General features: G+C 31.7%; 1 protein-coding gene across 2 annotated transcripts in view; it reads left to right on the top strand.

Moving 5' to 3' along the window:
* LOC134253917 (sonic hedgehog protein-like) overlaps positions 1 to 27,909 on the top strand; it is a 67,841-nt gene that overhangs the window by 24,381 nt on the left and 15,551 nt on the right. The window contains exons 2-3 of one of the 2 annotated variants that reach the window (XM_062736492.1): positions 3,183 to 3,255; positions 3,998 to 4,024. The gene's annotated coding sequence lies outside the window, so the exon portion shown is untranslated. The remainder of the gene's footprint in view (positions 1 to 3,182; positions 3,256 to 3,997; positions 4,025 to 27,909) is intronic. The other variant, XM_062736491.1, reaches the window with a different exon arrangement.

Below are 27,909 nucleotides of genomic sequence, written 5' to 3'. Positions count from 1 at the left end.
ATCATCTCTCTCTCTCTCTCTCTCTCTCTCTCTCTCTCTCTCTCTCTCTCTCTCTCACACACACACACAAAATTAAAAATGGGTAAAAAATGTAACATTTTATTTAGTATTTGCATTTAATAGATGCAATAAACTATGACAGCAATAAAAATCCACTTAAAATTATCTCCAGGATCAAAACCATTATTTGCCTGGTTGTGTTTTCAAAAAAAGTTGAAATTTAAACAAAGTGAATGGAATGATTTTAAAATAAAATTAGTATATTTCTGAATTGATAAGCCTTTTTCATGTCGCAAAAAATCTCCGTATCGGACTTTTACGACGGAGAGTGAATTCTCTGCCGTCTCAATCAGATACGTCAAGAACTAGCCAGGGCCCGCGGTTGTAATTCAGTTTGGATGTAGAGCCGGGTTTAGGGCCCGTCTCGCCTCGTGATAGTTATCAACGCTAAATAAAGGTGTACATGCGAATAAATGTCAGGAACTTGTTCATCAAAATCCAATTTAACGACGGAGATTTCACCCCAAAACAATCGACAAAAAATTATTATTTTCATTCATTTGTTTTCTGTATCAACACAATGCATTTTTTGAAAGTGGTTGACTCCAGGGACTTAAGACACGAGTCTGCCTATTTCCTCACCCAAGAAGAGCATCATAAAAAGCCAACGTCTAATAATTAAAAAGCACAAATATTTCTTTGATTTATGAAAAGAATTGTTAATTTACATTTCTTGACAAATAAATAATTATAAGGGTAATTTAAGTTTTGTTTCATTTACAAACGAAATTTTGCTTCAGGACTTACGATAAAAATTATCGCAAAATGTTATTAAATTTTATTTTAATAGATCTAATCAGAACTGATTGATTCTGGCCTTCGGGGTATATAGACTCCACATGAGGCCACAGCTTGTACCCAATAACCCACAACATAGGAAAGTCTATTTTATTGATATTTTATTACCTAATTATAATTCACTTAATTTAGGAGCAACTTCAACGCCTACACTTTTAATTGTCATCCTGATTAAATTTCCTAGTGAAGGAATTGTAGAATGAATATAACTTTCCGTGGTTAATATGTATTGAAAACTTAAGTTTCTATAAGAAATAGAAATAGCTAAGAGGTAAAGACATAGGATAAAGAAAGTTATCTATTATTTACTTATTTTCGATTGAATTGCCATTTATATTATATTAAGTTGTTTTGTTTTTTGGGGGTTTTTTTTCAGAAATGCTAGAATGATTCATTTAAATACTGTAAATGGTATTATTTTTTAAAGGTCTATTTTTAAACTGTATTAGGAAGATAATGCTTTTATCAGCAAACATGACAAAAATAGAGAAATATGAGTTTGTTATTTTATACTTTTTTACCTTTATTTTTTTTATATAGATAGAAGGGTTTTTTGTACGGAGATAAATTACTAGTAATTTTTTTTCGTTACTAATTTGAACATACAAGCTATGACTAATAAAATCAATATTTAGCTCATACTCTCTTCTTATAGATACATCTATCTCGTAATAAACTAAACATAAAAGCCAATTAGCAGTTCTTGTCGCAAATTATCCTCATAAAGCGAACCTCCTCCAAATTGCTGTAATACTCGTGAAAGACGGCAGATGTCCGCATTGTAAACTTATTGAAAAGTTACAACATTTAATACGATTTTATTGTTCGTCAAGTGAGTAATATCTATATAGTTTGGTTATAACTGTACTATTCTGGCCAGTCAGACTTTCATCGTTCTTGCATAACAATGATTACTAAGTGAGAATTGGTTTTAATGAGTTTTTGCGGTTCCACTTTTTATGCACTGTCTGGTGGGAAGAAATGGAAAAACCAGATACCCAAACGCTCCTGAAAAAATCGTATCTGAATATTATTGGATTTATCATAGGAAGTAATGAAACTCTCTGTACAATAGGATGAGTAACAGAGAAGATTTTCCTATAATCTCCACAAGTAGATTTATTATTAGATTTAGCATAAACATGTAAACGACATGTCGTTGTAGATTTGAAAAACGTAGTCATTAGAAAATATTTTAGTTAATATTATCATTAAAAGAAACTAATAATGATAGACATTTCAAAATATACATTATTGTATTGTCTATTTTACTAGGTGTTGATATGTTTTGATTGCTTTGTCATTTATTTATAAATGAATGACCATTCAATTCCAAACTTGCGTTTTCTTTGTGTCAAACAGAGCACCGCAATATCAGTTATCCATAAATATATATTATTGTAGATAAATTTCTCCAGCTCTGAAAAGCACATTTTTTTCAGTAAAAATAATATTTTTGTATTTTTTATATAATATTATTTTTTTTAAAATATATGATATTCCTTAAATGAAAATTTTATCAAAGTCAAAATCAATCATGTAGAATTAAAAAAAGTATTAAATCTACATATTTTTTTGATATACAGAAGACTGCAGAGATGAAGTATTTTAAACACGATTTTACTATACTTTGATTATTCTTTACATAATATTAATCAAATAAGATATACTTAAAATCTCCAAATAAAAAAACGTAGCTTTTATTTTCACCGAAGTTTAACAAATACATGTAGATATCTTGTTATTGAAAAAGCAATTCATACCAATCACTTCACAAAAAACTTACTGAATGCGATGTTTAATTTATGAAGACTCTTATTATACATACATTAAAACGCATTAAAGAGTGATAGAAATTATTACGGCAATAAGAAAACAAATATAATGAATCGAGTATTTCTTCGACGATTTTAATGATTAAAAAATGACAATTTTTAATTTTCGTTAAGAGCACTAATTTTCCTTCATTTCTGTTAAAAAGAATAATATTCATAAAATTTCTTACCTTTGTCGGTGAACTTTTAGCGGGGCGTGTAGCAAATAAAATAGTTTACTTTGATATCATTAACAGTCCTGTAAGAATTGATTACAATTAAGAACATGAGTTTACAGAAAAAGAATAAGACAGAATCGAGCTACAAAGTGCAGTTTCATTTATTATTTACGACAAACATTGATAATTAATCAATTTAAAACAGACAGTGGCCAAAAGAATTTTGTGGCTTTCCTGAATGAAATAGTCTGTACCATGAGTTTTTACCAAAATGAGTTCTGTACTTTAAATATTAAGTTTGCATTTTTGTCAAATTGTACATCTTTTTCAGAGCCATGGGGATGATAAGTTTAAAAAAGAATACAACATGAACATCGAAAGTAATATTATGGAAACAGTGGAAGGTAAGCGATTTTACTTAAGAAATATAAAGTCAAACTACGACAACATAATTATAAAAAGATATTATATTTGAGAAATTGTTGAACTCCTAAGGAATATTCGCTATCTGTGTACAAAGGAATAACCTTTGACAAATTATTTTTCTAAAAAAATAATTGAAAACTTGTATTCAAGCATGTTCTTTCCATGCTTTTTTCATTTCTTTGAAAAAAAAGTCTCGAAGAGTGCCTTGCAATGTTTTCTCTGAGAAAAACAATTCGACTACATCTGATTTGACGAATTTTTGTAGTTTTAAAAATTTTTTAATCAATTAAACAATTATGATCTGGTCAAGATAAAGAGATGCATACTATCACATTCTTATACACGTACATTTATCCACACAATAATTTGCAATGTTTGGTTAGATCGTTTGCTCTAGAGTTGAGGAGTAGGGAGATGCTCCGAACTTTCGGGCCTTCGGATGAGACCGTTAAAATGGAGGTCATGTGATGCAGTAGATGCTGATTCGAGAAAATGTCATATTTGCTCAAAGACCGTAAGGGCCGAGAACAGGTCTAGAAAAAATAGAAGTATCTTCACAATATATTAATAAAAAGTTCTTAAAGGAACGTAAACAAGCAGACAAACAAACAAATTAGTGTGCATCCCTTGTTTAAATGAAAGACAAGTGTGACATTGTTAACGTTGCAATGAACTCTTAGTCTTAAGGATATAGCTTAAAAAATACGTTTACTTTTGTAGTATCAAAGTGAAGCTCTTCAAAGGACGGTATGTACTAAAAATCAAATGTAATTAGTGCATGGAAGGTAAAATACTATGAGAAATTTAAGTGAATATTTATGGCCTTACGAATTAAGAAATATCATAATACCCCCCGGTAAATAGATCATAGGTTTTGTTCCATCTTCATGAATCCGTTTTTTTCTTCACTTTGCAAGTGTGTGATTTGTATTTATGATATATATACAATTTATTTCTGTCAAATCTAGCTCTAACGATATGTTTTATTAACCAGCTACATGTAATTAGTTCGTTAAAAGTCATCATTTCGTAAATTCTATGGTCGATACAATGACCTTGTCAGCAAATACAATTTTTCATTGAGTCCAATGCTGACTGACGTTTTTCATTCTATTTTTAGTCCATTATTTACACACTATATTGACGACGGATTTTTTCGTTATTTTCCGATCATGACAAGGAGCACACGGCGATCGTGAGGACAGGGGATGCTCACTCCTCCGTGGCACCTGATCCCAAATCTTATGTTTTTGAAGTCCATGTTTGCTCTGCTCCTATTTTATATTGTTTTATGGACTTTTGAGCTTGAATAATATTCGTCTTCATATATTTTATTGGTTCATTATCCAGAGATTCTTAAAGATAAATGCGGATTCTTTCATTTTCAGAAATGTTAAAATTCCTAAGTTTTTCGAACTTGTCCCCAATCCCTTGGTAGTTATAAATAACAAAAGTTATGTTCAAACTAATTGTTTAATAAATTGCATATCAAAATTTGATAAATTTCTGTCAAAAACTAGAGTTGTTGTTTCCATGAATTTAACAACTTTGTTAAAGATATGTTTTAAATTATATCTGTACATCCCTATACACATGCGTCCAAACAATAATTTGCGTTGATTTGTGTAAAATCAAATTTTTTCTTGATTTTTGGTAAAAGGCGATGTATAACTTTTGGTGTAAAATAAACTTGCGTAATTCAATTCTTCATGAATTCGTTTTTTTCTTCACTTTGCAAGAACGTGTGATTTGTATTTATGATATATATACAATTTATTTCTGTCAAATGAAGGATATGGAGATAACGAACAGTATTCAATCTCAACGTCCATTAAACAATATACAAAATAAGAGCAGAGCAAACACGGACCTCTGAAACATCAGAGGTGGGATCAGGTGCCATGGAGGAGTGAGCATCCCCTGCCGACCGGTCACACCCGCCGTGTGCTCGTTGTCATGATCAGGAAATAACGGAAAAAATCCGTCGTCAATTCAGTGTATAAATAATGGACTAACAATTGGTATGAAAAATCTAGCTCTAACGATATGTTTTATTAACCAGCTACATCTAATTAGCTCGTTAAAAGTCATCATTTCGTAAGTTCTATGGTCGATACAATGACTTTGTCAGCAAATACAATTTTTCATTGAGTCCAATCCTGACTGACGTTTTTCATTCTATTTTAGTCCATTATTTACACACTAAATTGACGACGGATTTGTTCGTTATTTCCCGATCATGACAAGGAGCACACGACGAGTGTGACCGGTCGGCAGGGGATGCTCACTCCTCCGTGGCACCTGATCCCACTTCCGATGTTATGGACGTCCATGTTTGCTCTGCTCCTATTTTATATTGTTTTATGGACTTTTGAGCTTGAATAATATTCGTCTTCATATATTTTATTGGTTCATTATCCAGAGATTCTTAAAGATAAATGCGGATTCTTTCATTTTCAGAAATGTTAAAATTCCTAAGTTTTTCGAACTTGTCCCCAATCCCTTGGTAGTTAGAAATAACAATAGTTATGTTCAAACTAATTGTTTAATAAATTGCATATCAAAATTTGATAAATTTCTGTCAAAAACTAGAGTTGTTGTTTCCATGAATTTAACAACTTTGCTAAAGAGATGTTTTAAATTATATCTGTACATCCTTATACACATGCGTCCAAACAATAATTTGCATTGATTTGTGTAAAATCAAATTTTTTCTTGATTTTTGGTAAAAGGCGATATATAACTTTTGGTGTAAAATAAACTTGCGTAATTCAATTCTTCATGAATTCGTTTTTTTTCTTCACTTTGCAAGAACGTGTGATTTGTATTTATGATATATATACAATTTATTTCTGTCAAATGAAGGATATGGAGATAACGAACAGTATTCAATCTCAACGTCCATTAAACAATATACAAAATAAGAGCAGAGCAAACACGGACCTCTGAAACATCAGAGGTGGGATCAGGTGCCATGGAGGAGTGAGCATCCCCTGCCGACCGGTCACACCCGCCGTGTGCTCGTTGTCATGATCAGGAAATAACGGAAAAAATCCGTCGTCAATTCAGTGTATAAATAATGGACTAACAATTGGTATGAAAAATCTAGCTCTAACGATATGTTTTATTAACCAGCTACATCTAATTAGCTCGTTAAAAGTCATCATTTCGTAAGTTCTATGGTCGATACGATGACCTTGTCAGCAAATACAATTTTTCATTGAGTCCAATGCTGACTGACGTTTTTCATTCTATTTTAGTCCATTATTTACACACTATATTGACGACGGATTTTTTCGTTATTTCCCGATCATGACAAGGAGCACACGGCGATCGTGAGGACAGGGGATGCTCACTCCTCCGTGGCACCTGATCCCAAATCTTATGTTTTTGAGGTCCATGTTTGCTCTGCTCCTATTTTATATTGTTTTATGGACTTTTGAGCTTGAATAATATTCGTCTTCATATATTTTATTGGTTCATTATCCAGAGATTCTTAAAGATAAATGCGGATTCTTTCATTTTCATAAATGTTAAAATTCTTAAGTTTTTCGAACTTGTCCCCAATCCCTTGGTAGTTAGAAATAAAAAAAAGTTATGTTCAAACTAACTGTTTAATAAATTGCGTATCAAAATTTGATAAATTTCTGTGTCAAAAACTAGAGTTGTTGTTTCCATGAATTTAACAACTTTGCTAAAGAGATGTTTTAAATCATATCTGTACATCCTTATACACATGCGTTCAAACAATGATTTGCGTTGATTTGTGTAAAATCAAATTTTCCTTGATTTTTGGTTAAAGGCGATATACAACTTTTGGTGTAAAATAAACGTGCGTAATTCAATTGCTAAACACATCTTGTATGATTTATAAAACAGTGCAATGGAAAAAAGTAATCCCCATATGTGATGAACTCTTTAATCTTAGGCAATTTCAGCATTTAGAAAAAAAAAACAAAAATGTGATCCGTTTATTATGAAAGTAGTTGCATTGTACTCACTAATTATTTAACCATCGAAACACTAAAAATTACAAAATACCTATAATTTTTAGGATATTTTACGACTTTTTGCTTTATTTTGGCTTAATTTCTATACGGTATATTGATTATTTTTGCAATTTTAATCTCATGACATTTAAATATCGTAAATACGGAGACAAAATTGCAGGCGTCTGATTTGAGATACATTAATGATAGGTCATTAGAATGACAGTACTGCTAGTACTACCAACCCGTGCAAGGCTTCCTAGTAATTTATTCCTCACAACTACTTTTATTGATAACATGTAATCTGTAATGATTAATTGAAAATCGGTAAATTTAAGAAAGAATTCTTATCGACAGCTTTTGTGCCATTTGGAAAAACAAAATTACAGCATTAAAAAAGTAATTGTTAAATATGTTATCTTGCCTGTAATTTAGATATTCGGCTTAACCGTGCATTAAAACCAAACTTTCAGAGGTTATACGTAAACCAGTGTTACCACATCGAAATCATTAATGGTAATTGATTCCTTTTGGCTACAAATTCGGTCCTTAATGTCATTTTTTAAAGTGATGAACATATGAATAAGAAATGAGTTACTTATCCTTACTCAATATCTGGATTTTTCGCATACTGGAAGATACATTATTGAGGGTATTTTATTAATATATCTCTGGCTGGGTCCACGTCTTTTAGTATTATTTACTGAACATACTATTTTCTAATTGCTTGTAGATTTCTTCCTTGTTGCTTTTCAAAGAAATTATTTATAACTTTATTTTATCTTTTCTCCAAATTTGGCATCATTCATGTTTCTACAATTACCGTGAATACCGAAAATTAAAAACTACTAAAATGTTAGCCATAAAAGCTATCACAAGTTGAGGATTCTCGTGCGTGCAAAAGGATACAAGTTTTGCGCTTAATTGAGTGTGAAATGTCTCCTACCTCCTAATGATATGTGATCAAAGTCTGTTTTACCGTGTAGTGGCTGTACAATCGTCTGTCTTCACGTGGATAATTCTTACCATATAATTACTTAATGTCTGTAACCACAGACAATAGATGTAATTTTTGGTGAAAATCTTTTCGGATTTATTGTTTGAAGACACGCGCAAACTATGATTTTCAGCTACTTTTTAATAAAGATTAGTAGTAATGAACACAGTTTTATATTACATGTTTAGACTGAATGTTTCAATTGTAAATACACTGTTCATGTTATGTAATTATGAATGCATGTAAGATTATTTCCACTGTTTGTAGAAATGCAGATCAAAAATAAATGTCCACTTTTTCATTAAGCCTAGTGCTTTTAGATGCTATATGAAATAAGGAAATTGGATTTACATCATTGTGTTCAACAGAAAAGTTAATAAAAATTGTATCGGATATGTTATTTTGAATATTTTTCCATGACCTATTAGCAGCCTTTACTTTAAAAAAAATTTTGATTTACAAAATTTATTGCTCCTCTTTATTTTACCTGTAATGTTGACTTAATAACAGAAAATGCTTAAGAATACATTAAACACCCCTCTCTTTCATGTTAATGTTGCATAATTCCATGTCCAAACATTTGTCAAAAATTTTATGATATTGACAAACCAGGATTTAAGGGGATATAGAGGGAATAAACGTTTTCACACGAGGACTACAAGTCATAAATCTTGTTTAACGTTCATTCCACTTTTGTCTCACCTTTTGTTTGTCGGTTTCGTAATTACCTATTCTTTTTTCAGCTCTGAGCTATAAAATGACCCAGTCATCAGGCTTTTAATTAGTCATAGCCCATGTTTATGTTTTAAACAAAATGACAAAGATGGTATTGATCCGACTAAATACTGATTTCTCAGCGGATTATCTTCAAATCTGTTAAAGTGGTTATCATGGTGATCAGAAAATCACGAATCAATTTTATCGGTGTGTTCCCATCCTACATAAGCCACCGGGCGGGGCACGCAGGCCAGCTAGCATTACCTGAATTTTGGAGAATCGCTGGAATAAGCCAGGGATACATAATAAGCGCTTCAGCATTCACAGATGGCAATTGTTTAGGTTTACTCGTGTACGAAACTTATCGTAGCAAGATCGCGTAACTCTCAGAATAATGTAAGCTTTCAATATAGTTGTTCGCATTCATACTACTGTTTATATTATTGAATAGGCGCAAAAATGATTATATCACTAGTTAAGATACCTTGAAAGATAAGTTTGATTTTCTATCGATTAAATGATATACCTTTTCTAATTTGATGGAGAATAATTACCCTCTGCTTTTAAAAAATTTAACTACTTCACTTTAAAAGTTTGTGTGTTTCTCACAGAATGGATACCCTAGTCCCATTAAATAAATGGAACTGTTCACATGGTAGATTGTAAAGCATTTTAAAGTACTAGTAATCTATTTATTTTCCACTTGTAAGGTAAAAAAATAAATCCTTTGACACAAGGCTCTTCAATTTGATTTTGTTACAAAAATGTTTCCAATGAATGTCGTATGCTGATATCATTATAAAGTTGGTCATTTCCTGTCTACAGATAAAACTGTTGTCTGATAAACATTTTATATCTGAGTATCTAACAGGCCCTGGGTCTGTTTTGATTTTGATTCCAAAATAGACACAGTCCTAAAGGTGAAAGTCAACTGGGTAATCTTTCGATTTCTGATGATTTATGTCTCATGCATGTATTGAGTACAGATATTAAATAAGTGAACAATTGGCCTTGTCAACTTAGAGCACTGTCGAACTGTATCTTGAAAGATAATCAGACCTGTTAACTCCCGTGTGTCCCGACTGGGCCATGGTAGCCTTCAGAGTTGAAATGTTTCTAACTCTGATAATATCTCCATTCACAGAGTGATGTTAAGATGATTTCCAACAACACGTTGGATGAATCACAATATTTAACTATAAGTAAACAGTATCAGTTTTCACCATCCCGTGATTCAAATTTGTGCTCATATGGAACCCCCAAGAAAAATTTATGAATAGAATTTATTTTTAGTTTTTTAAAAATCTTTTGAATTTTATCAGATTTATATTAAATCGAGATGAAAAAGACTTCATCTGATAAGAAATAATTTTCATTTTGTTCAAAAAATGTTGATCTGATAAGAAATTCTGAATAAAGTGACAAATATTGAGTCGTTTATGAAATACCATTATGAATAAATACCGTAATTTATATTATGATGAAGTCTTTGTTCTTACTAAAATTTATTAATAAATAATGTTCTGTAGTTATTTACTAGAATGGGATTTGGTTACATATAAAATGTAATACATTATAACAACTCTTACATATGATGTCCTATTTCTTATTTGTAATTCTCCTCAATTATTTTCAGAGACTATAGAACGGTGTGTGTAAAATATATCAATTATATATTAAAGTATCTAAGTTACTTTCTTCTATTAATTTTAAGATTAATATTGATAATTTAATTTTGGTTGTAAAGCGTCATTTGATTGGATAAAAAATCAATCTAAATTGTATAATCTGGTTTGTCTACGTCAAAATGACTAACGTCAAAAACGTATCAATCCGCTTGACGTTACGTTTAAAATATGAACAATTTGGAGGCATTTTAAGGGAAAAAATGTCTTGTTTTATATACGAGGGTTGATCCAAAAGTTCGTGGAATTTCTTTTTAAAATTTTATCGTGATTTGCTGAAATCAATCAACAGGCATATTCATAATATAGAATAATGCAACAATATTGGAAAATTTCACTTCTTTCCAATTACCAATAAGGTCACACGAGCTTTCTGAAAATTGATAGTTGGGAAACCCGGGGGAGACTTCGACGTAACGTCAAGTTAGATATGTCACGTCACGTTATAGAAGCATCTCGCCCAAATGTCCAATTATAATATGTAATTCTACAAAATGCTGCCTTTTTCTCCGTTTTTTTTTTCTCAAGAAAAGCCTGATCGAGAATCCTCTCGCACCAACTTATCTTCATTTTTTACTCATATTTCAAAATACTACCCACCTTTCCATATGATGTTCCAATTTAAGTAGCAATACCAAGAACAGTACGTCAGCCGACATCGGCAATTACATGTACATTTAACACTTTTAATTTGTCTAGAGGGGTTACGTACTTAAACGGAGCCTCTAAACAGCGACCACACCTTTTATCAACGTCCATGGAAGTTCTATTTTTCTTAAATTTCTTATACCACTGGAAAACCAGTAACTAAATGCCTTTTTCCCAAGCCTCTGTCTATAATATAGGCGTTTAAGATAGAGTGATCCCGGGATTTTCACAAAACGTGTGGCTTGACCGATATTTGACGTTATCTAACAACTTAAAGATGAGCAATAAATCATCAACTTATCAACTAAATATCCAGTAAAATCAGTAAAACTCTCATACAAAGGTTTATAAAATATCAAGCAATCGTAATAATGACATAATTTTCGTTTTATATACCACACAGGGCCGTTTAATTATTATTTCACGAATTCAGAATTTAAATGATAATAAACGCGTTAATGTCTCCCCCGCATTTCCAAACAACCGTTTCTATGGCAACTGTCATAAAGTTACTATCGAAGATATTTAAAATGTTTTTTAATTTAAAATATTCATCAAGTGTCTATATTTTCATTTGTAATTTTCAACCAATTCCACTGAATAATAAATAAAATATGAAGAAATTCCACGAACTTTTGGATCAACCCTCGTACTTAATGATTAAAAATTATATTATAAGGAATGAATTAAATAGCAACCCAAATTATACTGCTATAAACTGGGTCGGAGCAGTTTCCGCTTCGCGGTTTATAAAGCGTAAACTGCCCCAACCCAGGTTATACAGTATAATTTGGGTTTCTATTTAACTTATTCCTTAAATCAAAAGAACCTTTTGAGTCTTGAATACTAACACACAACCCACCCACCCCCCAAAAAAAAGAATACACACGCCAATTTAAGAAAAGAATTTAAAGTTAATTAAGGACACATTTTGAAATCCTACACTTTTTTTATTAGCTAACTTATTACGAATATTAAGATAAAGATAAAAATAAATAAAAATTGTCTGATCTATTGAAAGAAAGAGATAAAGAACAGTATTCAATCTGAAAGTCCATAAAACAATAAAAAAAAATAGGAGCAGAGCAAACACGGACCTCCGAAACATCAAAGGTGGGATCAGGTGCCAGGGAGGAGTGAGCATCTCCTGCTGACTGGTCACACCCGCCGTGTGCTCCTTGTCATGATCGGGAAATAAAGAAAACGTCCGTCGTCAATTAAGTGTATAAATAATGGATTAACAATTAGTATGAAAAACGTCAGTTAGCGTTTGATTCAATGATAAATTTTATTTGCTGACAAGGTCATAGTATCGACCATAGAACTTACGAAATGATGACTTTAAACTAAACAGACTTGAAAGATAAAAGGTCCAAGTCAAATTTAGAAGAAGCTGACAACATAATTCGATCTATAACATTTGAACTTCAGTCGTACCATCAAAATGGTCAAATATATACCCAAATTCTGCTGCAGGAAAAGTCATTTACTGTATTTATGTTTGTTTGGGTTTTTTTTTTTTTTTTGGAGGGGGTGTAATCTTCGAGAATTTTTCTCTCACATTGAGACGGTACCACTTGAGCTGCAAATTTAAACGTGTACTGGGCACTTCATCTTTTTCGCACCATTACCTACCGGACCTCGGATAGTACAAACTCATCCAAAGGATCGGTCTCAATGTCCCCCAACGGATTTCGAACAACCAAGGAAAGGATCTACTCCTTACCCCGTAACTCTAGAACAAACGCTTTAACCACTGCGCCATGTATATGAGAATGTCAGCTTACATTAGGTTTACCAATCTTAAAGTTACCCATGTCATAGCTGTAGAACTGTAGCTCTCTGCTTGAGAAAATTCGAACGGATAAAGCAGAGAGCGACAGATCCAAGCGTTGTAAAAACTCTAGATTAACGACACCGCTTTATTGTCGTTTACTGCAGATATTATCATTTCTTGTATTTAATGTTTTTCCCGCTTTTTGAATGGTACATGTATCCGATAGTTAATCAAATATTTTACTCCAATTATTGATACTTTATTTACCTTTCAACGGTCCAAAACAGTCTTTCTTTGGTTTTGTTATGTTTAGTTTTAAAGATTTCCATTTCAACGTCGGTAACCTGAAACGTTGAAAGAAAATGAAATATGAAGGAGTTCAATGTATGGTTAATTACTGAATACCATTTTAAGCAGGAGAAAGCATAATACACTAGAAAAATACCCTGAATGAGCGACAAAAGCTGCGGCGGCGTAAATAGAAAGTATTAACTTGAAGTTCTCTGCTTTATCTCTCCTAATTTTCTGAAGCAGAGATGTTCTTTAGTTATTTACTAGAATATGATTTGGTTACATATAAAATGTAATACAATATAACATACATGTACTTACTGTTACATATGATGTACTGCTTCTTATTTGTAATTCTCAATTATTTTCAGAGATTATAGAACAGTGTGTATAAAATATATCTGCAAATACCCATATCAATGTTGCTGAAGTTTGATATGGATAAGGCGTTTATTTATTTTATCATTATAACTATATTATATATTAGAAAACATTTAAACAAACTGATCAAATTCTTTAGGATTTTATTTCAAAATCATCAACAAAACAGTAAAATAAATTAAAACTAAGGTTTTGGTCAAGGTCTTCCAGGTCTTGGAAGGTCAAGGTCCCTTTTTTAAAATTCAAACAAATCCCAGCAAACTAAGGATGTACGACTATAAGCTATCATTAGATTTCTTATAATACGAAAAGGAAAGTCTCCTCATTAAAGTAATACGTCTAACTCGATGATAGTAAGTCCCAGTGGACAGTCTAGCCCACATATCTGTTTTTATTTTATTCTCTTGTTTTTTCCTATTATAATTAGTTTATTTGCTCTACAGATGAATGCTATAAAAGTCAGGCTAATCATTAAACAGTTCGTTGACATTCTATTCATTATCTGACTCCTGTTAGCATGTTAGCTTCGTGGTTGTAATTGATGCGTAGGTTTTACTCGCTTTACTAATTTCTCTTAACATCCTCAAAAATTGCAATTTGTGAATGAGTAGGAAAATTTTCATTCATAATTCAGGCAAGTCCATCCTCCCCTGTACCAGCTGATATTTAAGCTATTGACTTGTAATCCATCAAATCTATCGAAAGAGAAAAAATGTTCAGAAGTAGTACAATACGTTATTATGACCTATATTTAAATTGTCAAGTAAACCTTTGTTATACTTACACCTCCACATGTCTTGGATTTCTTCACAATCTGCAAATTCATACCACCGTTTCCGTTCTTATGAATGAAGTGATGAAATATTTTTTCACAGTTCTCTTTCAGTATTATTTAAATCTTATAATTCTAATCCAGGCTTGCCCAATTTGTTAGACAAAGGGTTTTCTTTTTGAGATGTGACACAATGCAACCTTTCACATGCTCTTATGACTCAAATGGACCTTTTTTGTTTGAAGTTTTACTACTAATGTTGTGTATTATTTCATTAGAAAATGATTTGAAAAAATACAAAATATAATCATTCGTATTCTGCATTATAACAATATAGTTCTTTGCTACGATGGAAGCACATCATTGAAAAACTCAAAGGTAATGGAACTGTTTATTACAATTTTTTATAATGAAATTTGGTGAAACCGAATCATATTTTATTATTCTACATATATATAACTTGTCTTAAGAACGGTTTGAGAATTGATTAATAATTACATTAAACTTTTTGAATTATGCCTAAAATGGGAAATAATATTTTAAATAATCAAAACTGTATAAACTAAGTTTTACATAAAACTTTTTGTGTTATGATTAAAATGTGAAAAAATCTTTAAGAATTTTTTATGACATAAAATAAGATGACAAATTCTGTACTTCTTTATATGAATATTTCAGAGTTTACAAATTTACTTAATATATTTTAGATGAATAGAAAAGAATTAAATTATGATTGGAAGCTTTATGTACATGTATATTATATATTTACCTTTCTACCAGATCTCTTAAATGTGAACCTTTGTAATTTAGGATCCTGCTTCAAAACAAATCTTGTCAATTAATATATTCCTACCTAAAGGAATATTTCGAAAAATATCAAGCTTATCGCAAGATTTTTTTCTTAGTTTTCATACTTTTTACTTCTATGTTCTGCATCATCCCTTATGGCAAATATTCTATTTTATTAAGAAGTGCCAATTATAAGATTAATTGCATTTTTGTTTGATCAATATTTAACGTACTTGTAAGAAATCTATTAAAATAGCTGATAGTTTTCTATAATCCACTTTGTACACGATCTCTCTTGTAACAGGAAGTTTGCTATATTACCCACGTAAATCAAACGTGTTTACGCTCCAGTTTTGCCAGTAGGGCGAGGTATTGGTGCAACACCTATAAGAGCCCTGTCACGAAACTGAATAATGCATATTGTGCTTATAGAAATATACCCTATTTTAGGGGGCACTCTTGATCAATCCCGAACCAGTATCCTCTGGTGCTGACGAGATTTCGGTTTGTACTTTTATAGTGTAAACATTGCGGATCTTTTGCTGCTAAATAGTACTATTATTGTTCTACGACGTTCAGATACGATATTAATTTAATAGAGATAGTCTGGGCGGTGGTTATAGCAATTTCGCCAGTTGATATACGATAAAAACATTCCGGAGTTTCCGTGTACTCTTTGGTTTAGAATACTATGGTTTACATCACCAAGGTGATAAGATGCCATGAAAAAGTACTTTTGATGGAGATGTTATATGCCCCATGCCTTAAGTTCTCTAATCTTGTACCACAAAGAAAAAAAACGGTTTTTCTTTTGAAGTAGATGGTACAATGCAAATATGTTAAAAATGTCTTAACTTCACTTTGCCATACATAGGCATAAAGAGGTTATTGGCTTGAAGTATCCTCATATTATTTTTTCATGAAGAATATTTTTAATATTTTGTTTTGTAATGAAGATTAATAACACTTGATCTTTTTGCACTACTACTACTGTTTAAGATATTACAAAGATAATAGTTAAATTTCTCTTTCTATAACTACGTATATACATGTACATTCAAGAAAAATATTGCTTTTGATCAAATCTTTGAAGTACATGTATCATATGGATTGTGATCTTTATACACTTACTAGTAAATACAACTTTGACATATACAACATATTTCTACTAAATATAAATCCGTGGAGAAACTACGTCATTTCATTTTTTAGCATGAATACAAATACTATTGTAATATCTTCCAATTAATGTTGTTAAAGCAAACGCCTTAGAACTCTTTTTTTCAATTTTAAGAGCTATTGAATGTATTAATTTTTTTTTTTATTTAAAAAAATAAAATCATTTTAAAAGATGTTTTGAAAATATAGACGTAAGGCTTGTATGCTTGTATTTTTAATGAAACATTGAATGGCTTATTTTCATACGAATATTCCATGAATAAGATTCAAGTCTTCAATGTTTCTCTGATGCCTGAAAAATAGCTATGAAGACAAGTTTGTTAATTTAGGTCGATCTTTAAAAAAAACATAAAATGAGAAGAAAAAAAAAACAATTCGCGAGAAAAAGTAGTTCCAAAGGAAATTCTTTTAATAAGCACTTGATTCTGTATCTTATAATACCAAAATGTAAGGTTGCATAAACATATACAATATTTTTAATGTAAATACATTAATTTGTACATAAAGCAAGTGAATATTTTCAACAAAATGCCCTAAATTGTCCTTACCAGGGGTCCAGTATTGTGACCTTTATATTATGTAAAATTGTTTACTTTGCCAAAGGAAGTGTCGATGGTACTCATGGTTTATTTTCCATAGTAACAAAATTTTTGGGTTAAAATAGGATTGTTCATATCTGTATGTTTAAAGCGACATATTATTACATAATCTTAAATGACAATATTTTTTGATTATAGAATAAGTCCTAATGCCAGTCATTATCTACAGCACTGAGAGGTTTAGTGGGTGATAAAGCGGTTACATAGATGGCCTTTTGTAATCCTTGACAAGATCCCAGAAACTAAAGCTTGTCTTTAATGTTAATATGTGCTTACTTGTAGCCAGACAAAACAGTTAACTTCTTTCTAGATGGGTAAATGATTCCATCTCAGGAAATAATTCAGACATTGTCTTTGTCTTGCCACATATACACTAACCAAAGAAAAAAGACATGAAAATGGTTTGTTTTGTTTTTTAAAGTAATTATTCTGAAATCATCGAGATGAAATACTAAAGAAATAGTAAATTATGTATTTGGTCGCTAATGATAATGAAAGTATTATCCATTGTTTTTGTTGTTGTTGGTTTTTGTTTGCTTGTTTTTTTTATATTTGTTGTTGTTGTTGTTGTTGTTTTTTTTTGTTTTTTTGTTTTTTTGCATGTAGGTCAACTCTTTATAGAAAAAAACTATTTGGATGAACGACGATGTGAAAAATGAATCAAATGTAACGTAAAACACTGAACTTCTTTCACAAATAGTTTTTTACCAAAAGAACTATTACTTCATAAACAGCAGAGTTGGGACCAGGTGCTATGAAGGTGTAAGTATCCACTGTCGACCGATCGTATCCATCATATACTCCACGTCATGATCGAGTAAACGCAATGATTCGTAGACAATTTAGTGTTAAACGAGTAGTATGAAAAATTGAAAATCATAACTCCGTACTCCACTTTATGATTATATTTTCTGGAAAGTCTTTGTATTAACTATAGAACTTGTTGACTCTAAAGATTCTTGATATCTTGTTCCATCACCTTGTTTGACAAAGGCTTGCTTCGTTTAAGAAATTGTTCGTAGAAAGAGCATGCTCTACGGGATATAAACTCCAAGCAGATAATAAACCCGCTACATATGTTGAAGACAAAACGCTTATCATAAAGTTTTGTTGCTAGGTTACCATAAACGTCTTTCTCGAGTAAAATATCCAAATATGAAACAGAGATGTCAAACTCTGTGGCCGAGGCTCTTAACTTTCAAGTTCACTTCGATAAATCGAGTCGAAATATGAATGGAAAGTAAGTACTTTACGTCGTTGGTATATGAGTATCTCAAAGTCAGAACAGTTTTCTTTTGCTCTTTCTAAACGAGATACATTTTGTTCATTTGTGCTAGTTTGTGCCGTTCTAATGCTCATAACCTTATGAATATAAGCCCCGTTCTCATGCGCTCATTTACTTACAGGTGTAAATTTTACATGTATGCATTTTATTTTTGTGTGTAAATGTATTTTTTTCGATGCGTTCACACGCACTCTCAAACTTTGTGTAAATCAGTATAAAGTTTGCAATTTTATTTAAACTCAGTACTCCCCCCCCCCCCCAATGTACTTAGAAAAAGTCCTTTTTCTAATTAAAAATAATAACTTTTTAATGAAATCGACAATGTTTTATGTAAACTTTGCTCTCTGCATGAAAAAAGGCAAACCTGAACTGGGCTTAAAGAGTTTAAAATATATTTAGGGATTTGAAAATTGAGATTTAAAACAATCATTGTTTTCAAAAAAGAGGGTATCTTCTGTAAATCGGCCACTTTTTTTATTTGCAAATACCTTAGTTATTTTTCAAACAGGTAAACTGAAAATAGGTTAATAATGATGAGATTAATGGACCTCTGGTAAGCGTAGGTGGGGAGATATTGTCGGCAGAAAAAAGGCCATCATTTTATTAACCTTTTTATTACAACAAACGCTCATATCACTAAGATTTCAATTAATTCAAACGCTTAGCAGGAGTCCGACAATGCGAACTTTATGAAATGTTTGGATTAGACTTATAAAACGATAAGGACTATTGAAGTCTTGATGATTTTATTTGTTTGTAATGCCGTGCAGCCTACGAATTGTTTCGCGGAAAGTAAGGTTTGGGTGAACAAGTATATCTCGGAGAACAAAACACTGCATACAAACAAATACATACTTCTCATTAGTTTACCGTGCGTTCCAATTCAGAAATGCCGTCAAGTCTATGATATTTTTCAAATCGGACAGAGGAATGGATATAATATCGCGATAACGTAAAGTGATTCGGTGTATATTATCTAATTCTTTCTAAACTTTAGCTATAGGCGACTAATGTATTCTCATCTGTGAAGTGATTAATGACCAAAATAGCAAGAAAAAAGACCCTACCTAATTGCTGTTTATTTCATGTCTTTTTCCTCCCATCATGTCTGAATAAATATATTCACATTATGCAGTTACTACAATAAGAGTAAACTAATACTTTGTGAAATAGATTTTTATGAAAGAGTGTGCAGCTCCTAAAAAACTCCAAAGAACATTTGGAAATATAAAATATGAAAACACCAATACATGTATCATCAAACACCAATATAATCAAAACATACGATTTTTTCACTTTATTCAAACATTCCTCACAATAAATAAAAGAGCAAATTTTTCACTACCTAGACAACTACTTTCCAGTGATAATTTTTTATATCTCTGACTGATCATCTACAAAATTACTTTGTCAAAATTATTTCTGATCATATATACAAATACGCTGAATTTGTTGTTAAAAACGGTTCCATATTGACACAATCTTTGCTGTCCTTGAATACCAGGTCATCAAACAATCGAGTTGTTGGGATTTTAATGGGTACTGATTATGCTCCTTTTTAATGGGTACTGATTGTGCTTCTTTTTTAATGGGTACTGATTGTGCTTCTTTTTTAATGGGTACTGATTGTGCTTCTTTTTTAATGGGTACTGATTGTGCTTCTTTTTTAATGGGTACTGATTGTGCTTCTTTATTATCCGATCTGTCAGTTTTTACATACCTTTGAAGTTAATTCAAAACCTTATACAACTTAAATCTATCTGCTATATTTTATTAATTAAAAATAATATACATGTAAGTTTCATTTTTGTCGACTCGATATATTTCAATGTTTTTGAAATAGAAGACGCTACAGGGCCCGCAACATCTTTTTTACATTTGGATGTTTTACCGACTACAGAATACGATATAGCCATTAAGCTTAACTGTATGACAAGCAACCGACTTAAATTTTTTCAGTGTCAGCTTTTTCTATTTACAGTGTAACTATCAATTTTCAACCTTACCTGCATATAGTCAACAACATGCTCTGATTGATCAATAAGTAAACTTATAGAAGCTTCTGATAACAAAGTTGATGTTACATGAATTTAAACCTCTAACTCCGTAATCATGAAACAATCGTAAGCTTAAGTAAAAATCTTTACATAACATTTCACTTTTGTAAGGTCAAGTAGATCAAAATTAAATATATTTCAATATTGATTCCTAAAAGTGTTATGTACAAATTTTGAGATTATTTCAATAATCAATTAATAGGCTATTGAAAATGTGACTTTTGTTTAAGTTTGTTTCGTGATTCTTGAGCTTGGTGTGTCTGTCCTATTCATGATTTGTTTTGTTTACTTTATTTATGAGATTGATGATTGATATATTCATCTTTTACATCTGAGATTTTCCAAAACAAAAATGTCTTTAAATGGGAGGATTTTTCTTAAAGTGTTAAAGCTGAAATATTTAAAAACCTATTGCCTGTAACACATTTTGGGTGTTTTATATGAAAATATAAGAAATATACTTTTTAAATTCTCTTTTTATAAAGATTTTTTAAATGTCTAAAAAATACTTTTCGGAAAATTTATCTTATAGATCTTATAGATACAAAATTGTCCTTTACAGAGATATATCTCTTGAGTTTCGTGCAAGAGGTGAAATGTTTATTAAATCTGAGTGGATTTTGAGTAAAATTAAACGAAAAATACCTCTCCATACAAGAAAGAATTGCAAAATGAAAACATAATTTAGATTTATACCACCGTCTTCCACTTTTCTCAATATAATTCATTTTCATCAATCATGAGTCGACTCTGCTCTCTTTTTTCTCATATATAACAACAAAAAACTATTTGTCGTTAATGGGAATTTATTAGAATGACAACCAAATCAGCGAAATACGAGCCCGTATATACAAAAATTACACATGACCATATTTGAAGAAATCCCTTATAAGAATATTAATATACATGTACATGATGAAAAAATACATTGTACAAATATGACTACAAGAATTGGCAAAAGATGGGAGAACAAACATGCACATAAAAACAAAGAAGTTCTGCAAAAAGGAATTCCAATTTGAGTATCATGGCCATATTCAACATGTTGCTGAACAGAGAAACTTATCAATATCATATATTACACAAATTGCAATGTTTGTATTCAGATGAATGGAATCAAAACATGTCTAATTTTTTATCGATATTCAATGACACGAAATGGCAAACTGGCTATAATTATAATTATCTGATGTACATTTATTGAAAACTGCTAACTCTTTAAAATGTTATTATTTCTTGCTTCTGTTATGTTCTTATTTGAGTAAGTTAAGTCAGAAATTTAGTGTAAAATGATTATGATAACTACTAAGGTATACAGTAGTCCAAACTCAAAACACTCAATGAAAAGATTATATGATATCCCTATTATTCAATAAAATTAATATACGTTTTTTCACTCCAGCTGTAGGGCTAGGTTGATGAGAATTCGTGTATTTTAACAAATTTGGACATGCATTTATGCTATGAATAGATCCTTGTTTTGTAAAAGTTCTGTAGTAATTAGGGAAAATTAAGTAGAATTTAATTTATTAATGTATACCAGTTGAACTTTTTTTAATTTCTTGCAACATATCTCAAAGTTGTTTTATTCTTCATGAAACAATTACATAAACAAATGAAATAGAAGAACCCCTAGAAGGTAAAAGAAAAGGAAGTCAATGAAAAAACGAACATAATGAACAGTTATTGATTTCAAAAACCAATACAAACCTACAAAATTTACAATTCTGTGAACAGGATAAAATCGAGGACCCCCGAAACTTACAAATGAGGTCTCAGGTGCGAAAGGATGATTAAGTGTTCCCTGTTTGTCACACCTCCTTGTATATCAGGTAGGCGGAACATTTCGTAGTTTTTGCTGTAGAAACAAAGGCCTAACAATTGGTTTGAAAAATATTCTGATTGTACACAAAAGTACTAATACTCTAAAGTTGATATTAAAAATATGTTTGAGCTTTTGGTTGACAATATCTATGTAGTTTTGGAGACCGTGTCTTAAAACATGTTTTGGGATTCACGTGGGTACCAATGGACTTCTATGTAAGCAATAATAGCACATTCTTTTGAAAGCTTATTAATTCAAATAAATTGGAAAATTGAAATAAATTGGAATTGTTTTTTTTTTTTTTTTTTTTTGTATTTATTTGAAGCAGAATTTATTCAAAAACTTCAACTGGAGAAGAAAATACTTCGACGTTTGGATATATCGTCGACATATTAATTAACCATCTAATAGTTTTTTCCCATTCATATGCCGACTCGATATTTCCCAGTAAGCTTGAAATAAAAGATACCACAAAGTCTTACACGTCTGTTTCTTTTTTTCATATTTGGATGTAACGCAGTATTTTTCTAGAACAAGGCTTTAATGGTCACCTCACAAAGTTTTATGATAAAAGTGATGACTTCAGCTCATTAATCGTCAGTCTTCCTTACTTATATATATGTACGAATAATTCGTAATCACCTGACAGTGGGATTTATTTCTCTCAGACGGTTCGATACACAATAGCATGCTCTACATATGAACAGTTTCTTAAACGAAGCGATCCTTTGACAAACAAATTGATAAAACAATATCAAAAGTCTCCTTGAAGTCATCATTTCGCAAGTTTTATGGTCGATACAATGACCTTGTCAGCAAATACAACCTTTCATTAAGTTAAATGTAGACTGCATTTTTTTCAATGCCATTTTTTGTTTATAAATCAAGTAGGGGTCACGTGATACATTAATTCAAAGAGAGGCAATAATTTCCTAGAAAAACAAATAAATAATGATGCGTTTATTTTGCTCTTGATTTAAATTGTATATCATTTATAGTAATTTCATTACATGATTTAGTTATCAAAATCAATAAATTTCTCTCTTCAATTTTAACTGAAGCAAATTACAGCGTATATATCTTTTAAATTTTATAATACGAAGTTAATGCAGGGTACACAGTGTATAGCATTTCTTTTTTTTCTCTCTCTCTCTCTCTCTCAATTTCTATAATTTGACTGTTAGCACATCTTCACTCATTCACCACACAGTTGTAGTTAATTATTTTAAGTTTGATTTCTAGTGAGATTTTTTTTATTGATTCATTGACGTAAAGTTACGGTTAACAATCGTATGAAAGGTTCCATTCTATCATTTAAAGGAATATTTTGAGCTTGGTCCTCTGCTAATAAGTATAATAAGAACCCATTTTTTCTCCACCTTGTTGATACCGATGCTATGTGTGTAAACTTGGAATCAAAACCATCGCCATGAACATAAAACTTACCGTTGTTGTAATTACATGTTTTCTAAATTGAAACGATATTCCAAAATGTCATTTGTTTATTATCTCGTTGATTGTTGCACCTCGAGCGAAATAGTCGCATCTCAATTCATAAACCCTTCATCCGAAAATGAATTATTATCAAAGAGACCAAAAACGTTGCTCCGTTACAAACCGGAGATGGCTTGTCACCGACTGCTATTAACTTCGCCATTAGGAAACATATAGAATCAGACTTTCCGACGAGCAAGGCAACCTTACAAAACACCAACGCACTACGTCACAGATCTTAGCCGGTAATTCACACTCCAAGAGTGGAATATTTTACATGGATGTTTATTTTTACGGTTGTACGAATGTATAAGAGAATGACTATATATATACTGGAAATTTTAGATAAATGTTCTATTCAGCAGGTGAGCTGACTAGACACCCCCTTTTAATGTGAAAATCCAGTGACAACAGAAAATGACATCATATGACCCTGAAGAGTAATTTTAAAAAGCATTCAAATACAGATAGGTCTTCTTTTATTCTGATTTTGTAATTAGCAATTATTCAGCTTTTAGCATAGTTCAAACTCAAAAATTCATACATGTATTTAGGTTGAATTGCATTCAAGATTTTTTCTTTATTTATAATATGGAGGGTGCACATATAAAGTTCCTGTGACTGATGATTCGACATGATATTTTCCTAGTCCGCAATAGCTAGAAGTAATCATGAGTTCCATGAATTCAAATATTCGATATATATCTCTATACTAAATTTATGTCTTCGTAAATAGCGAAAAAAAAACGTTGACATAATGTGAACTTACTATATCGTTGCTTGAGGTACATGTCCTGCCTTAAAGGGAAACAACTGCAAATTTTATGAACCTTAGTGTCTATATTGTGTGAACGTAGAACTCTGCTTGTTTAAAACGAAATGTTTAATGAATATGGTTGTCACGTGAGTTTGGAGATGATACCGGATACACTATAGCGTCTCTAAAGCGGCGATTATCTATCATTAAATCCGGATAGGGGTCTTTGTTGACTGTCAGTATTTGTCAACTTGGGACAGGTCAAGTCGGGCCATGATATTGTTTTGTATCACTTTAGTCCTCCATGAGCGCATTTGCCTTCAATATCCTGACTTACTGGAACAATGACCCGATGATAATTGGGGATTTTGTACCTGACTGTGACAAGGATATACAGGTTTCTTGACAAGGTGCATATCTGTTTGGAAAGAGGCTTTACAAACAAAGGCCAATTATCAATGCAATACACTCTTTCAAGCCTTTTGCATTTTACGTATTTCTTTCCCAGTGCTTATAAGGAAAGAAAATGTGCAAAAAGTTTTTTTTTTAAAGTGTCTAAAAGGGTAACTTCTAGCGAGTTGTCCTTAATTAATTGAATTAATGTAAAATAAACCAAAAGCTCGTAATACATTTAACTTTGTATAAAGTATGGTATGCTGGTATGTTGCAACAACTATTGAAATTACGACCACTATTGAAATAATTATTTCAATAGTGGTTGGGAGTGCATTTCAATAATAAACATTGATTGCAACCACTATTGAAATACGACCACTATTAAAATAATTATTTCAATTGTGTTTGAAAGTGCATTTCAATAACAAATGTAGGTTGCAACCACTACTGAACACTGGTATGCAACCAGCCAGCGTTATACTAATAATAGATGCTTGATTACTCCTCTATGGTACCTGATCCCACCTCTGATGTTTTAGAGGTCCATGTTTGCTCTACATCCAAATTGTTATGTTCGAATGGACCTTTGAGCTTGAATGCTCTTCTTATCTCCATATTTTATGATAATGTAAATTGATTTTTGATGTGACCGCTAAAATCGTGCGCAGCGAGTTTTATATAAGACATATATTAATTTTTTTTAATTTATTTATCATATTTTAGTGAATCTTAATTAAATTATCGACAAAAATATAGGAATTTTATTTTACTTGAACGTACACAGGATATATTAAGGTGCACAACCATATTAAGGGCTTTGTCAAAGAATATGCGAGCAACATCTCATAATCATAAAATTATTGAATAGATAAAGTTTTGTACAATTTACCGTTGACGGAATAGTTTTTCTATCAGTATTTGACGTGCAATCCTAATTGCATTGAAATATAGATATATGTGTATATTAACATTAGAATTGCAAGTTGTACATGTATAATTTATGCATGCAGAAAACTTTTTTCCCTCATCAAATATTCATACAAATTTCAAATTATTTTGCTTTAAAACTTCTGCTTCATTGAGGGCTCGAACGATAAGAAATTTTTATTTTCCATTTCTGAAAGATTTGTAGCAACATGAGGTAGAAAATGCATATTGAAATCCCAATCGAAGGAATACTGAAAATGTGACAGAAAAGGCAAGTCAGAATATTTAAACCAAGTTATCCAAATCAGCATTATACTGAGGATCATTGCCAATAATTGTTCGATCTCATTGTAGTACATCACGTTCAGTGATGTATTAGTAATTAACTAGTCTCAGTAGGAAATTAAAGTCTGCTCCGATTTAGACAACATATCTGGTCAGGTTAACGTTCAGGCGTATGGTGATAGGTTCGTGACTTATGAGCATTAGTCATACAGCAGAAAGACAAACTATATAACTTTTTCTACAAGTCTGAGGAGTACATCATTTGATGTAGACATCTGAAGGGGGCAGGGTTTGTGGACTGCATTCAACCATCTCCCTCACCTGTTGGGGAACAAAGCGGCGAGTGGACATGGCAAAGGTTTACAGAGAGTTTATTCATCTGAAAGGAACGGGTTTCAGTTTCCAGAGGAAGCATAGCATACTAAGGATCCAATTCGGAACCCATTTTGTATGCTTCCATTTTTCGATGTTTGAATTTAAAAAAATTAATTCCTTTAATGTATAATTTTTATTCTCTACATGTGATCGAAGTAGGAACAGATGTTTGGTTTGTTTGTTTGTTGTTTAACGTCCCTCTCGAAAATGGGGCTGCAAATTTAAACCTATGCTCGGCATTTAGAGCAAATGAGCATTGAGGGATTTTTTTTGTGCCAGCAACTACTGCGACACGAGACCTGTATTTTTACGCCTTCGTCCGAAATTTTAGGTCTTAGGGGCAGACTAAACGTAAAGGCGATAAACTTTTAGTTCTTGCAGAGTGCATGAAATATAAAGGTAACAAACAGTTATGAAGCTCAAAAACCACTTGGAAAAATTAATACAAATGTGAAACAGAGCAAACACGGACCTCAAAAAAATCCAATGGGGAAGTAGTCATAAAAAAGCAAACATGTGATGGCATTTGTTTTTAAAAAAATATTTTGAACTGTTTATATTCTATAAAGTAAAATTTACATGATATATGAGAAGAAAAACAGTATTCAAGCTCTTTGGTTCATTCAAACAATAAAATTCAAGTGGAGAGAAAATACGGCCACTAAAACATCAGGGGTGGCATGGACCAGGTGCCATGAAGGAGTACGCATCTCCTACACACCGGTAACATCCTTTGTGCATTCATTGTCATGATCGGGAAAAACGTGAAAAAATCACTTCATTGTGTAACAGGCCTAGAAATTAGTACAGATGAAAAACGTCACTCAGCAAGGAAACAAATAGCACAAAACCATGAAGGAAACAATTGTCAATTTATTCGAAACCCTGTGTACATGTACATTCAGAAAAGGACAGATTCTCCAGAATTAGGGTCGACACTAACACAAGGTCAAACAGCAAATTTACCACCATTGGGAAACGAAGTCAATAGCAAGTAAAACCCCCTCGATTAGCCAGACAAGCTCCGATTCGGCGTGGCATACTACTAATGAGACGTCTTAGGTCATTTTGGGGAAGGTTATACCATTCCTGTTGCATTGCTGCAGCATTTTCTTGGACATTGGCAGGAAGCAAAGGCGGATCCAGAGCCGGCAGGGCGTGCGCCCCCACCCTTTTGAAATTTTTGTATGTAAAATTATATGTTCATTATCCTTAAATCAAGGGAAAACATCTCTTATTTGTACGAACTTGTCAGCTTGTCAGCCGGACCACCAAAAAAGGACCTTGCCTTACGGCTTGGGTACATCTACCAGATCCCTCTACCTTCTACCCTCGTTATGAAATTCCTGGATCCGCCACTGGGAAGTTTATGACGTTGGCGTAGCCGCTATCCAAGCATGTCCCAGA

The sequence above is a fragment of the Saccostrea cucullata genome, unplaced genomic scaffold (genome assembly GCF_032062105.1).
Source record: "Saccostrea cucullata isolate Sc308-1 unplaced genomic scaffold, CSIRO_AGI_Scuc_v1 ctg194, whole genome shotgun sequence".
Taxonomy (NCBI): Eukaryota; Metazoa; Mollusca; class Bivalvia; order Ostreida; family Ostreidae; genus Saccostrea; species Saccostrea cuccullata.
The sequence above is the reverse complement of the archived record's forward strand: the minus strand, read 5'-3'. Positions and strand labels throughout refer to the sequence as shown.